This window comes from Coregonus clupeaformis, chromosome 10 (assembly GCF_020615455.1).
Source record: "Coregonus clupeaformis isolate EN_2021a chromosome 10, ASM2061545v1, whole genome shotgun sequence".
Lineage (NCBI taxonomy): Eukaryota > Metazoa > Chordata > Actinopteri > Salmoniformes > Salmonidae > Coregonus > Coregonus clupeaformis.
In genome coordinates, this window is record NC_059201.1 from 17280518 (window position 1) to 17296384 (window position 15867).

Genomic DNA, 15867 nt, shown 5'->3' on the forward strand with positions numbered 1-15867 from the left:
TAAAGTTGTCCCCATGGTCTCTACGTCTAACTCAAGGTAACCTAGGTAAGGGATGTCCAACCCTTTAGCTGCAGTTATCTTAAGCATCCTGCTGAAGAAAGCACCTTCCTGAGCGGTATCTTCCCCTAATAAGTGTTATCTGAAGAATAACTCAGTGATAGTGCTGACTTGGCTCCCAGTATCCAGCAAACAGTATACAACGACCCCCCCAATCTTGAGATCTACAAATGGGCATTTGCCCACTGCGCGCTCAAGAAACCTGTCACGACTACTAGTACTGTCGGGTAAGCCTACAGATTTTCCCCAAATTGCCCGGCTCTTGACAACCGAGGATGGTAGTTTTTCTGCACACCAGCAGCTAGTGTGATAATGGACTCATTTACTGACATGCTCTTCTTTGTGCAATGATGATGATGGCGCCGGAGGGGATGCCTGCCGTTTTATGGACTCTTAACCAACCGTGCTATTTTGTTTGTTTTTTTCGCATTGTTTGTAACTTATTTTGTACATAATGTTGCTGCTACCGTCTCTTATGACCGAAAAGAGCTTCCGGACATCAGAACAGCGATTACTCACCTTGAACTGGACAAATAATTTTTCTTTAATGAGTTGGACGAGAGGGATTTGCTCCATACACCCGACAGGGCCCTCATCCCCGTCATTCGCAGTAGAAAGAAAAGGAGATATCGTGGAAGGAGATCGGAGAGCCTGGTAAGGAGCCGGTGACGAGTGGCTAATCTGCCTTTGCCATCGATACTATTGGCCAACTTACAATCGCTTGATAATAAAGTGGATGAACTACAAGCACGTATATCCTACCAACGGGACATTAAAAACTGTAATATCTTATGTTTCACTGAGTCGTGGCTGAACGAAGACATTAATAACATACAGCCGGCACAGATACACTGTATCAGCAGGATAGAACAGCAGCCTCTGGTAAGACAAGGGATGGCGGTCTATGAACAGTTGAAGTCGGAAGTTTACATACACCTTAGCTAAATACATTTAAACTCAGTTTTTCACAATTCCTGACATTTAATCCTAGTAAAAATTCCCTGTTTGAGGTCAGTTAGGATCACCACTTTATTTTAAGAATGTGAAACGTCAGAATAATAGCAGAGAGAATGATTTATTTCTGCTTTTATTTCTTTCATCACATTCCCAGTGGGTCAGAAGTTTACATACACTCAATTAGTATTTGGTAGCATTGCCTTTAAATTGTTTAACTTGGGTCAAACGTTTCGGGTAGCCTTCCACAAGCTTCCCACAATAAGTTGGGTGAATTTTGGCCCATTCCTCCTGACAGAGCTGGTATAACTGAGTCAGGTTTGTTGGCCTCCTTGCTCGCACACGCTTTTTCAGTTCTGCCCACACATTTTCTATAGGATTGAGGTCAGGGCTTTGTGATGGCCACTCCAATACCTTGACTTTGTTGTCCTTAAGCCATTTTGCCACAACTTTGGAAGTATGCTTAGGGTCATTGTCCATTTGGAAGACCCATTTGTGACCAAGCTTTAACTTCCTGACTGATGCCTTGATATGTTGCTTCAATATATCCACATAATTTTCCTTCCTCATTATGCCATCTATTTTGTGAAGTGCACAAGTCCCTCCTGCAGCAAAGCACCCCCACAGCATGATGCTGCCACCCCGTGCTTCACGGTTGGGATGGTGTTCTACGGCTTGCAAGCCTTCCGCTTTTTCCACGATGGTCATTATGGCCAAACAGTTATATTTTTGTTTCATCAGACCAGAGGACATTTCTCCAAAAAGTACGATCTTTGTCCCCATGTGCAGTTGCAAACCGTAGTCTGACTTTTTCATGGCGGTTTTGGAGCAGTTGCTTCTTCCTTGCTGAGCGGCCTTTCAGGTTATGTCGATATAGGACTCGTTTTACTGTGGATATAGATACTTTTGTGCCTGTTTTCTCCAGCATCTTCACAAGGTCCTTTGCTGTTGTTCTGGGATTGATTTGCACTTTTCGCACCAAAGTACGTTCATCTCTAGGAGACAGAACGCGTCTCCTTCCTGAGCGGTATGACGGCTGCATGGTCCCATGGTGTTTATACTTGCATACTATTGTTTGTACAGATGAACGTGGTACCTTCAGGCGTTTGGAAATTGCTCACAAGGATGAACCAGACTTGTGGAGGTGTACAATTTGGCTGATTTCTTTTGATTTTTCTTTTGATTTCAAGCATAGAGGCACTGAGTTTGAAGGTAGGCCTTGAAATAGATCCACAGGTACACCTCCAATTGACTCAAATGATGTCATTTAGCCTATCAGAAGCTAAATGGCTAAACGGCATATTATTATTATTATTTATCAGAAGCTTCTAAAGCCATGACATCATTTTCTGGAATTTTCCATGCTGTTTATAAAGGCACAGTCAACTTAGTGTATGTAAACTTCTGACCCACTGGAATTGTGAATTATAGGTGAAATAATCTGTCTGTAAACAATTGTTAGAAAAATTTCCTAACCGACTTGCCAAAACTATAGTTTGTTAACAATAAATTTGTGGAGCGGTTGAAAAACGAGTTTTAATGACTCCAACCTAAGTATATGTAAACTTCCGACTTCAACTGTACCCCAACCAGAAGCCATGGATTACAGGCAACATCTGCACTGAGCTAAAGGGTAGAGCTGCCGCTTTCAAGGAGCAGGACTCTAACTCGGAAGCTTATGAGAAATCCCACTATGCCCTCTGACGAACCATCAAAACAGGCAAAGCGTCAATACAGCACTAAGATCGAATCGTACTACACCGGCTCCGACGCTCGTCGGTTTTGGCAGGGCTTGCAAACTATTACAGACTATAAAGGGAAGCACAGCCGTGATCTGCCCAGTGACACAAGCCTACCAGATGAGCTAAATTACTTCAATGCTCGCTTCGAGGCAAGTAACACTGAAACATGCATGAGAGGATCAGCTGTTCCAGACGACTGTGTGATCACGCTCCATAGCCGATGTGAGTAAGACCTTTAAACAGGTCAACATTCACAAGGGAGCAGGGCCAGACGGATTACCAGGACGTGTACTCCAAGCATGCGCTGACCAACTGGCAAGTGTCTTCACTGACATTTTCAACCTCTCCCTGTCTGAGTCTGTAATACCAACATGTTTCAAGCAGACCACCATAGTCCCTGTGCCCAAGAACACTAAGGTAACCTGCCTAAATGACTACCGACCCATGGCACTCACGTCTGTAGCCATGAAGTGCTTTGAAAGGCTGGTCATGGCTCACATCAACACCATTATCCCAGAAACAATAGACCCACTCCAATTTGCATACCGCCCCAACAGATCCACAGATGATGCAATCTCTATTGCTCTCCACACTGCCCTTTCACACCTGGACAAAAGGAACACCTATGTGAGAATGCTGTTCATTGACTACAGCTCATTTTTCAACACATTATTACATTTAACATTTTAGTTATTTAGCAGATGCTCTTATCCAGAGCGACTTACAGGAGCAATTAGGGTTAAGTGCCTTGCTCAAGGGCACAGACAGATTTTCACCTAGTCGGCTCGGGGATTAGAACCAGCGACCATTCAGTTACTGGCACAACGCTCTTAACCACTAAGCTACCTGCCGCCCGAGTCCCCTCAAAGCTCATCACTAAGCTAAGGACCCTGGGACTAAACACCTCCTTCTGCAACTGGATCCTGGACTTCCTGACGGGCCGCCGCCAGGTGGTAAGGGTAGGTAACAACACATCCGCCACGCTGATCCTCAACACGGGGGCCCCTCAGGGGTGCGTGCTCAGTCCCCTCCTGTACTCCCTGTTCACTCATGACTGCATGGCCAGGCACGACTCCAACACCATCATTAAGTTTGCCGATGACACAACAGTGGTAGGCCTGATCACCGACAATGAATAGACTGCCTATAGGGAGGAGGTCAGAGACCTGGCCGTGTGGTGCCGGGACAACAACCTCTCCCTTAACGTGATCAAGACAAAGGAGATGATTGTGGACTACAGGAAAAAGAAGAGGACCGAGCACGCCCCCATTCTCATCGATGGGGCTGTAGTGGAGCAGGTTGAGAGCTTCAGGTTCCTTGGTGTCCACATCACCAACAAACTTACATGGTCCAAGCACACCAAGACAGTCGTGAAGAGGGCACGACAAAACCTATTCCCCATAAGGAGACTGAAAAGATTTGGCATGGGTCCTCAGATACTCAAAAGGTTCTACAGCTGCACCATCGAGAGCATCCTGACTGGTTGCATCACTGCCTGGTATGGCAACTGCTCGGCCTCCGACCGCAAGGCACTACAGAGGGTAGTGCGTACGGCCCAGTACATAACTGGGGCCAAGCTTCCTGCCATCCAGGACCTCTATACCAGGCGGTGTCAGAGGAAGGCCCTAAGAATTGTCAAAGACTCCAGCCACCCTAGTCATAGACTGTTCTCTCTGCTACCGCACGGCAAGCGGTACCGGAGCGGCAAGTCTAGGTCCAAGAGGCTTCTAAACAGCTTCTACCCCCAAGCCATAAGACTCCTGAACGTCTAATGAAATGGCTACCCAGACTATTTGCGTTGCTCCCGCACATTGACTCGGTACCGGTACCCCCTGTATATAGCCTCGCTATTGTTATTTTACTGCTGCTCTTTAATTATTTGTTATTATTTTATTTCGTATTATTTCGTATTATTTTATATTGTATTTTCTTGTGTGATTTCTTTTTGGTATTCTTTCTTAATACTGCATTGTTGGTTAAGGGCTTGTAAGTAAGCATTTCACTGTAAGGTCTACACCTGTTGTATTCGGCGCATGTGCCAAATAACATTTGACTTTCCTACTCTTTACAACCTTAGTGTTACAGGGCTAGTCCTCCAGTGACCAGGTGATGGCTTCCTCACGTACATCAAACAGAGTAGACTGAGGCCTCTTCCTGACTAACTTCTGCAGCTCTCTTGAGAGCAGGATCTATGATGCCCTCAATGAACTGGTTTCTGACAGTTTGATCAACTTTATCCTCGGGAATAGCGTCTTGTTCTTGTTTCAGTACAGAACTAAGTATCTGCGAGAGTGCATGTGAGTAATCACAAAAATCCTCTCCCTCTTCCTGATGGCGGCCATAGAAGGTGTGTAACAGCTGAGATGCACTGCGCTTCTCTGTATAAGCCCCCCTTAGATACGAGAACAGGTCACTGGGCTGTTTTGACTCCCTACCCATGCGTAACCACAATTCCTCTAAGGCTGACCGCCTCAACAGAGACAGTATGAAATCTACCTTTTCATCAGTACTCTGTGATCTGGCTCGAATTACACGTTGAACCTCCTCAATGAACTTGTCAACTGACTGACCATCTTTAGAGACATCACTACTAAAAGGCTAGAACTAATACTCTCTAGGTACATACACGTATGAGCTTGTGGACCCATTACCCAGAGCGGCAATAGTTGCCATTGCTTCGTCATGTTTCCTATTTAGCTCTGCAATCTGTGACTGTAAGTCCACTACAGGGTTACCCTCACCACCAGGGGCGGCGTCACCATCACCTGCTGGCTCTGACATTGTGAAACGTTTGTACTCAAACTCAGTTCAAGGATATACTGTAGAGTAGAAACAGTCTCTGAAAGTTGCTGGATGGATGGAGATGATGGCAGATGGTCCTCTGCGATGATCTACACTGGTTCACGGCGTTCTCTGGATCCTGGCAGTCTGGTTACTGAAGTTACACAGAAACCCCAGGCATGCCTCACCGCCCATTCTCAGATCCCCTGGCACCGTCCCTCGTCAGATCTCTCTGGCCATGTATCACTCTTCACCACTACCGTAATTATGCACTTCACTACCCTAACAAAGCTATCAGAACCCCACTCCTGGTACCAAAATGTGTAGCCTGGCGAAAGTAAACCCAGCACAGGACACAAACTAATTTGGGGTTGTTTATTCTGTCGAAGCTTACATTTTAAAATAGGATAATGTAGGAGGGAAATAGTCACCGTAAAGTAAAGTTCGATCTAAATCACAATCAAGTGAAACAAATCTGTTAGTAAAGTGCATGAAAACAATCTGAATACAGTAAGTACAAAATGAAATGCAGAAACAGTAGCGGCTCTGCTTTCTATATAAAACAAAGAAAATACAAAGACAACAATGTGCACAGTTAGAATAGACTTTCTAACATTTCAAATGTCTGAGTACAAGACGTCCATCAACAAAATGACATCTTGCATGAAAAACAAATATACAGTGGCTTGCGAAAGTATTCACCCCCCTTGGCATTTTTCCTATTTTGTTGCCTTACAACCTGGAATTAAAATTGATTTTGGGGGGGTTTGTATCATTTGATTTACACAATATGCATACCACTTTGAAGATCCAACATATTTTTTCAAGAAATAAGACAAAAAAACTGAAAACTTGAGCGTGCAAAACTATTCACCCCCCCAAAGTGAATACAGTGAGGGAAAAAAGTATTTGATCCCCTGCTGATTTTGTACGTTTGCCCACTGACAAAGACATGTTCAGTCGATAATTTTAATGGTAGGTTTATTTGAACAGTGAGAGACAGAATAACAACAAAAAAATCCAGAAAAACGCATGTCAAAAATGTTTTAAATTGATTTGCATTTTAATGAGGGAAATAAGTATTTGACCCCTCTGCAAAACATGACTTAGTACTTGGTGGCAAAACCCTTGTTGGCAATCACAGAGGTCAGACGTTTCTTGTAGTTGGCCACCAGGTTTGCACACATCTCAGGAGGGATTTTGTCCCACTCCTCTTTGCAGATCTTCTCCAAGTCATTAAGGTTTCGAGGCTGACGTTTGGCAACTCAAAACTTCAGCTCCACAGATTTTCTACTGGCTAGGCCACTCCAGGACCTTAATGTGCTTCTTCTTGAGCCACTCCTTTGTTGCCTTGGCTGTGTGTTTTGGGTCATTGTCATGCTGGAATACCCATCCACGACCCATTTTCAATGCCCTGGCTGAGGGAAGGAGGTTCTCACCCAAGATTTGACGGTACATGGCCCCGTCCATCGTCCCTTTGATGCGGTGTTGTTGTCCTGTCCCCTTAGCAGAAAAACACCCCCAAAGCATAATGTTTCCACCTCCATGTTTGACAGTGGGGATGGTGTTCTTGGGGGTCATAGGCAGCATTCCTCATCCTCCAAACACGGCAAGTTGAGTTGATGCCAAAGAGCTCGATTTTGGTCTCATCTGACCACAACACTTTCACCCAGTTCTCCTCTGAATCATTCAGATGTTCATTGGAAAACTTCAGATGGCCCTGTATATGTGCTTTCTTGAACAGGGGGACCTGGCGGGCGCTGCAGGATTTCAGTCCTTCACGGCGTAGTGTGTTACCAATTGTTTTCTTGGTGACTATGGTCTCAGCTGCCTTGAGATCATTGACAAGATCCTCCCATGTAGTTCTGGGCTGATTCCTCACCGTTCTCATGATCATTGCAACTCCACGAGGTGAGATCTTGCATAGAGCCCCAGGCCGAGGGAGATTGACAGTTCTTTTGTGTTTCTTCCATTTGCGAATAATCGCACCAACTGTTGTCACCTTCTCACCAAGCTGCTTGGCGATGGTCTTGTAGCCCGTTCCAGCCTTGTGTAGGTCTATAATCTTGTCCCTGACATCCTTGGAGAGCTCTTTGGTCTTGGCCATGGTGGATAGTTTGGAAAGCTGAGCTCCTAATCTCAGCTCGTTACCTGTATAAAAGACACCTGGGAGACAGAAGTCTTTCTGATTGAGAGGGGGTCAAATACTTATTTCCCTCATTAAAATGCAAATCAATTTATAACATTTTTGACATGGGTTTTTCTGGATTTCTTTGTTGTTATTCTGTCTCTCACTGTTCAAATAAACCTACCATTAAAATTATAGACTGATCATTTCTTTGTCAGTGGGCAAACGTACAAAATCAGCAGGGGATCAAATACTTTTTTCCCTCACTGTATAGTCAAAGTTAAATTTAGTAAAATAATTGGTGTCATTACTTTGATAGCCTACTACAGTGTATTCGGAAAGTATTCAGACCCCTTATAGTCTTTTCCACATTTTGTTACATTATAGTCTTATTCTCAAATGGATTAAATTAAATTTACACACAATACCCCATAATGACTAAGTGAAAACAGGTTTTTAGAAATGTTTGCAAATGTATAAAAACTAAAAATCAGAAATACCTTATTTACGTAAGTATTCAGACCTTTTGCTATGAGACTTGAAATGGAGCTTAGGTGCATCCTGTTTCCATTGATCATCCTTGAGATGTTTCTACAACTTGATTGGAGTCCACCTGTGGTAAATCCAATTGATTTGACATGATTTGGAAAGGCACACACCTGTCTATATAAGGTCCCACAGACAGTATATGTCAGAGCAAAAACCAAGCCATGAGGTTGACGGATTTGTCCGTAGAGCTCCGAGACAGGATTGTGTCGAGGCACAGATCTGGGGAAAGATACCAAAAATGTTCTGCAGCATTGAATGTCCCCAAGAACACAGTGGCCTCCATCATTCTTAAATGGAAGAAGTTTGGAACCACCAAGACTCTTCCTAGAGCTGGCCGCCCAGCCAAACTGAGCAATCGGGGGAGAAGGGCCTTGGTCAAGGAGGTGACCAAGATCCCGATGGTCACTCTGACAGAGCTCCAGAGTTCCTCTGTGGAGATGGGAGACCCTTCCAGAAGGACAACCATTTATGCAGCACTCCACCAATCAGGTCTTTATGGTAGAGTGGTCAGATGGAAGCCACTCAGTAAAAGGCACATGACAGCCCGCTTGGGTTCGTCAAAAGGCATCTAAAGGACTCTCAGACCATGAGAAACAAGATTCTCTAGTCTGATGAAACCAAGATTGAACTCTTTGGCCTGAATGCCAAGCGTCACGTCTGGAGGAAACCTGGCATCATCCCTACAGTGAAGCATGGTGGTGGCAGCATCCAGTTGCGATTTTAGCATGTCAATCTTGGTGGGGAAAAAATATAATATTGGGATGCATGCCAGCAAAGCCACTACACAACACAACACTAAACAATACATTAATTACACTATAATGGTGACAAACAGTGCCCACAAACTGTTAGGGCCTACATAAAGCTGTCCCAACAGCAGAGCTTTCTTTTCAGCATCATGGAGTGAATCCTTGCCATTGCTACACCTGGCTATCATCGGAGCCTTGTCTGGCAGCGAAACTGTTAATTCAGCCTCATTTACTGCCTTATAAAAAAACATAGCTGAAATGGCTGACTTGCTTAAACAAATGTGGTTTCTACTGACAATTGAGATGTACAAACTATGGCATAAGGGGAAATCCGTAATTTTGATTAAGACATAAATGAGCGAGCTAGGACGAACGTAGTCAATATAACTATTTGTTCAGCACTTTTGAAATGTACAGCGACAGAATTCAGAACATGGACCATTCTTACAGTATTCTCCCTGTACACCAAGTCAAAACCGTAGAATAAATAAAGGGGGCATATAAGCAGACAATGAAAGCTCTTACAATAGTCGACGATTACATTTCTCTAAAACAGGCTATAGGCTACATGTGCACCACCAAGTCAGAACAGTAGGCTAAATTATGAGGGGGAAAATGACCAAATTATTAGGGTGAGGCACAATGGCTACTAACAGCTTACTACACAACATACACTTAGTATTACTTTCTTAGCCACAGTATACATATCTCCCTGGCATATTACATCATTTATGCAGCATACAATACATTTTTGGACTCACCTTGTTGTGCTGTGCTCACTTGAACAGGAAGGTGGCACGGCGGTCCTTCGTGGGCAGATTTTGTCATCAAAGTCTGGCATTCTCTGGATTTATGGTGCTTTCAAGACAACTGGGAACTCTGAAAAAAACAAGGTTGAATCATGACGTCAGTGATCTTCAGGTCGGAGCTCTAGAAAGAGGCCCGTTTTCCTGACTTGGAATTCCGAGTTGGAGCTCATTCTTTTTCAGAGTTCCCAGTTTTCTTGAACTCACTGAAGTCAGATTTCCCAGTTCCGAGTTTCCAGTTGTTTTGAGCTTGGCAGAAGTCATACTGGATTGACAGCATGGCCAATGTATTCAATCTTTTATGACCCATGCTATTGAATGTTTATCCTTTTAAGCTTGGAAAAGAGACCCTTAAACCCAGACTTGGACCACACACCCACTCCACTGAATAGCAGGCTAGTGATTGCTTTGGAAAGCTTGCAGTTAGCCACTGATTCCTTCCAAACCACTAATTGTTGAATTTGCGATTTCCAACTTGTTGTGTAATGTTTATGTCCAATGGCCGATGAGCACCGATACGATTTTCTCTATAATTTATCTTCATAATTTCTCTTCATATGAAAAGGATTGAAAAGGATTTACCAGTAGATTGTCGACTTGATTCATGATGATGACTGCTAGCTTGCTAGCTAAGATTTTGAAAGTATGATGTTGACATGATCAGTCCAATCAAAGCTACGGTAGATATAACGTGATATGACGTCATCTTATCTGTGGCCAATGACCTTTAGCCTTCTTGGATGGGCACTTCTAATGTAACTCTATGGCAGCACCCAAGGGACTTGAATTTTCGAGCTCTACCCATAGATTGTGCGGTGACGTAGTGTCCCCATGAGTGACAGAACACTGAGCCAATCACGGCGCAACTAGAGAACATTACTAACCCCTACGCTCCATATTTTCCGTTGGCTGCCCCACCACCACAGAAAGCACTGAGCTAGGCTGAAACACCTGCATTTTGGAGCTGCCTTACTCAAGAAAGCAAGAAAGAGATCATGTTTGTATGCGGCTTTATTAACTCAATTATTATTTTTTAAACATTGTTTGCAAACTGATTTGTGACACGCATTAATGCCAAAATAACATGCAAAACAGGCCCCCCCCCCAAAAAAAAATGTATATATTTATTTAGCTAAACAGGTGGGGCTCAAAACAGCTCTGCCCCACCTGCCCTGAATGACAGGTCGCCACTGGCAGCATCATGCTGTGGGGATGTTTTTCAGTGGCAGGGACTTGGACACTAGTCAGGATCAAGGAAAGATGAACGGAGCAAAGTACAGAGAGATCCTTGATGAAAACCTGCTCCAGAGTCCTCAGGACCTCAGACTGGGGCAAAGGTTCACCTTCCAACAGGACAACGACCCTAAGCACACAGCCAAGACAACGCAGGAGTGGCTTTGGGACAAGTCTCTGAATGTCCTTGAGTGGCCCAGCCAGAGCCCGGACTTGAACCCGATCGAACATCTCTGGAGAGACCCGAAAATAGCTGTGCAGCGATGCTCCACATTAACCTGTCAGAGCTTGAGAGGATCTGCAGGGAATAATGGGAAAAACTCCCCAAATGTAGGTGTGCCAAGCTTCTAGCGTCATACCCAAGAAGACTCTAGGCTGTAATCGCTTCCAAAGGTGGTTCAACAAAGTACTGAGTAAAGGGTCTGAATACTTACATTACCAGTCAAAGTTTGGACACACCTACTCATTCAAAGGTTTTCCTTTATTTTTACTATTTTCTACATTGTAGAATAATAGGGAAGACATCAAAACTATGAAATAATACATATGGAATTATGTCGTAACCAAAAAAGTGTTAAACAAATCAAAATATATTTTATATTTGAGATTCTTCAAATAGCCACCCTTTGCCTTGATGACAGCTTTGCACACTCTTGGCATTCTCTCAACCAGCTTCACCTGGAATGCTTTTCCAACAGTCTTCAAGGAGTTCCCACATATGCTGAGCACTTGTTGGCTGCTTTTCCTTCACTCTGCCGTCCGACTTATCCCAAACCATCTCAACTGGGTTGAGGTCAGGGGATTGTGGAGGCCAGGTCATCTGATGCAGCACTCCATCACTCTCCTTCTTGGTAAAATTGCCCTTACAAAGCCTGGAGGTGTGTTGCGTCATTGTCCTGTTGAAAAACAAATGAGAGTCCCACTAAGCCCAAACCAGATGGGATGGCGTATCGCTGCAGAATGCTGTGGTAGCCATGCTGGTTAGGTGTGCCTTGAATTCTAAATAAATCACAGACAGTGTCACCAGCAAAGCACCCCCATACCATAACACCTCCTCCTCCATGCTTTACGGTGGGAAATACACATGCGGAGAACAAAGCCACGGCGGTTGGAACAAAAAATCTCAAATTTGGACTCCAGAGCAAAGGACACATTTCCATCGGTCTAATGTGCATTGCTCGTTTTCTTGGCCCAAGCAGGTCACTTCTTATTATTGGTGTCCTTTAGTAGTGGTTTCTTTGCAGCAATTCGACCATGAAGGCCTGATTCACACAGTCTCCTCTGAACAGTTGATGTTGAGATGTGTGTGTTACTTGAACTTCGTGAAGCATTTATTTGGGCTGCAATTTCTGAGGCTGGTAACTCTAATGAACTTCTCCTCTGCAGCAGAGGTAACTCTGGGTCTTCCATTCCTGTGGTGGTCCTCATGACAGCCAGTTTCATCATAGCGCTTGATGGTTTTGGCAACTGCACTTGAAGAAACTTTCAAAGCTCTTGAAATGTTCCGTATTGACTGACCTTCATGTCTTAAAGTGATGATGGACTGTTGTTTCTCTTTGTTTATTTGAGCTCTTGCCATAATATGGACTTGGTCTTTTACCAAATAGGGCTATCTTCTGTATACCCCCTACGTTGTCACAGCACAACTGATTGGCTCAAACGTATTAAGAAGGAAAGAAATTCCACAACTTAACTTTTAAGAAGGCACACCTGTTAATGGAAATGCATTCCAGGTGAGTACCTCATGAAGCTGGTTGACACAATGCCAAGAGTGTGCAACGCTGTCATCAAGTCAAAGGGTGGCTATTTGAAGAATCTCAAATATAAAATATATTTGGATTTGTTTCTTCTTTGGTTCCTACATGATTCCATATGTGTTTTTTCATAGTTTTGATGTGTTCACTATTATTCTACAATGTAGAAAATAGTACAAATAAAGAAAAACCCTTGAATGAGTAGGTGTGTCCAAACCTTTGACTGGTACCGTATGTAAATTTTATATTTCAGTTTTTAATTTTCAATTAATTTGCAAACATTTCTAAACACTTGTTTTTGCTTTGTCATTATGGGGTATTGTGTGTAGATTGATGAGGAATAAAAATAATTTAATCAATTTTAGAGTAAGGCTGTAACGTAACAAATTGTGGAAAAAGTCAAGGGGTCTGAATACTTTCCGAATGCACTGTATTTCAACCTTATTACTTTGGATTGTGGGGAAGGTAGATCTAAAAAATGTCTATACTACAGTTGTTGCGTGTGAAAACTGAAAGAAGAAAGACAGGATAAAGCCATCTTCTGTCAGAAGATTGGATTAAAAAGCAGGCTCACGTGGACAACACTCTTAGGAGAGCAAAACAACTCATTCATGCTGTGGGTTTCAGATAATTAGATGCTCGATTTACTTTTGTAAAACCTTCAATGTAAATTAAGTTTGATTTTAGTTGATTGATGATGTAATGGTTAGAAAGTGATTAAAGTCAATTATTTGGGGAGATAAATATGATGGTGCATCTACTGAAGAGAGCTCTTTAAAAGTATTTGTATGGTCAGTCGTTGTCATCAATAGTTATGTTCAGTAGTTGTGTAGTTGTGGTCAGTAGTTGTGGTCAGTAGTTGTGTAGTTGTGTGGTTGTGTTGCAGGTTCTTTGGGCCCTACAGTATGGACGTGGTCAGTAGTTGTGGTCAGTAGTTGTGTGGTCAGCAGTTGTGTGGTGAGTAGATTTGTAGTTTTGGTCAGTAGTTGTGGTCAGTAGTTTCATTGTTGTGGTCATTCGTTGTGTGGTTCAGAAGTTTTGTGGTTAGTAGTTGTGGTCAGTAGTTGTGTGGTTGTGGTCAGTAGTTGTGGTTAGTAGTTGTGGTCAGTAGTGGTCAGTAGTTGTGTGGTTGTGGTCAGTAGTTTTGGTAAGTAGTCGTGTAGTTCAATAGTTGTGGTCAGTAATTGTGTGGTTGTGGTCAGTAGTTGTGGTCAGTAGTTTTGTGGTTGCGATCAGTAGTTGTGGGTTAGTAATTGTGATCAGTAGTTGTGTGGTTGTGGTCAGTAGCTGTGGTCAGTAGTTGTGGTCAGTAGTGTTGTGGTTGTGGTCAGTAGTTGTGATCAGTAGTTGTGGTCAGTAGTGGTCAGTAGTTTTAGTAAGTAGGTGTGATTCAGTAGTTGTGGTCAGTAGTTGTGTGGTTGTAGTCAGTAGCTAGTTGTGTTCAGTAGTTGTGTGATTGTGGTCAGTAACTAGTTATGGTCAGTCGTTTTGTGGTTGTGGTCAGTAGTTATGGTTCAGTAATTGTGGTCAGTAGTTTTGGTAAGTAGTTGTGGTCAGTAGTAGTGGTCAGTAGTCATCAGTAGTTGTGGTCAGTCGTTTTGTGGTTGTGGTCAGTAGTTGTGGTTCGGTAGTTTTGGTCAGTGGCTGTGTGGTTTTGATCAGTAGTTGTGGTCCATAGTTGTGGTCAGTAGTCATCAGTAGTTGTGGTCAGTAGTTTTGTGGTTGTGGTCAGTAGCTGTGGTTTAGTACTTGTCGTCAGTAGTTGTGTGGTTGTGGTCAGTAGCTGTGGTCAGTAGTTGTGGTCAGTAGTTTTGTGGTTGTGGTCAATAGTTCTGGTCAGTAGTTGTGTGGTTGTGGTCAGTAGTTGTGGTTTAGTAATTGTGGTCAGTAGTTCTGTGGTTGTGGGCAGTAGCTGTGGTCAGTAGTTGTGGTCAGAAGTTTTGTGGTTGTGGTCAGTAGTTGTGATCAGTAGTTGTGGTCAGTAGTGGTCAGTAGTTTTGGTAAGTAGGTGTGTGGTTCAGTAGTTGTAGTCAGTAGTTTTGTGGTTGTGGTCAGTATTTATTGTTCAGTAGTTGTGGTCAGTAGTTTTGGTAATTAGTTGTGGTCAGTAGTAGTGGTCAGTAGTAGTGGTCAGTAGTTATCAGTTGCTGTGGTCAGTAGTTTTATGGTTGTGGTTAGTAGTTGTGGTTCGGTAGTTTTGTGGTTGTGGTCAGTAGTTGTGATCAGTAATTGTGGTCAGTAGTGGTCGGTAGTTTTGGTAAGTAGGTGTGTGGTTCAGTAGTTGTGGTCAGTAGTTGTGTGGTTGTGGTCAGTAACTAGTTGTGGTCAGTAGTTTTGTAGTTGTGGTCAGTAGTTATTGTTCAGTAGTTGTGGTCAGTCGTTTTGGTAAGTAGTTGTGGTCAGTAGTAGTGGTAAGTAGTCATCAGTAGCTGTGGTCAGTCGTTTTGTGGTTGTGGTAAGTAGTTGTGGTCAGTAGTAGTGGTCAGTAGTCATCAGTAGCTGTGGTCAGTAGTTTTGTGGTTGTGGTCAGTAGTTGTGGTTCGGTAGTTTTGGTCAGTAGTTGTGTGGTTTTGATCAGTAATTTTGTTAAGTAATTGTGTGGTTCAGTAGTTGTGGTCAGTAGTTGTGTGGTTGTGGTCAGTAGTTGTGGTCCGTAGTTGTGGTCAGTAGTCATCAGTAGTTGTGGTCAGTAGTTTTGTGGTTGTGGTCAGTAGTTGTGGTTTAGTAGTTGTCTTCGGTAGTTGTGTGGTTGTGGTCAATAGTTCTGGTCAGTAGTTGTCTGGTTGTGGTCATACGTTTTGTGGTTCAGTAGTTGTGTGGTCAGTAGTTGTGGTCAGTAGTTGTGTGGTAGTGCTCAGTACTTTTGGTCAGTAGTGGTCAGTAGTTTTGTTAATTAGGTGTGTGGTTCAGTAGTTGTGGTCAGTAGTTGTGTGGCTGTGGTCAGTAGCTAGTTGTGGTCGGTAGTGGTCAGTAGTTTTGTGGTTGTGGTCAGTAGTTGTGGTTCAGTAGTTGTGTTCAGTAGTTGTGTGGTTGTGGTCAGTAGTTGTGTGGTTGTGGTCAGTAGTTGTGGTCAGTAGTTGTGTAGTTGTGTGGTTGTGTTGCAGGTTATTTGGG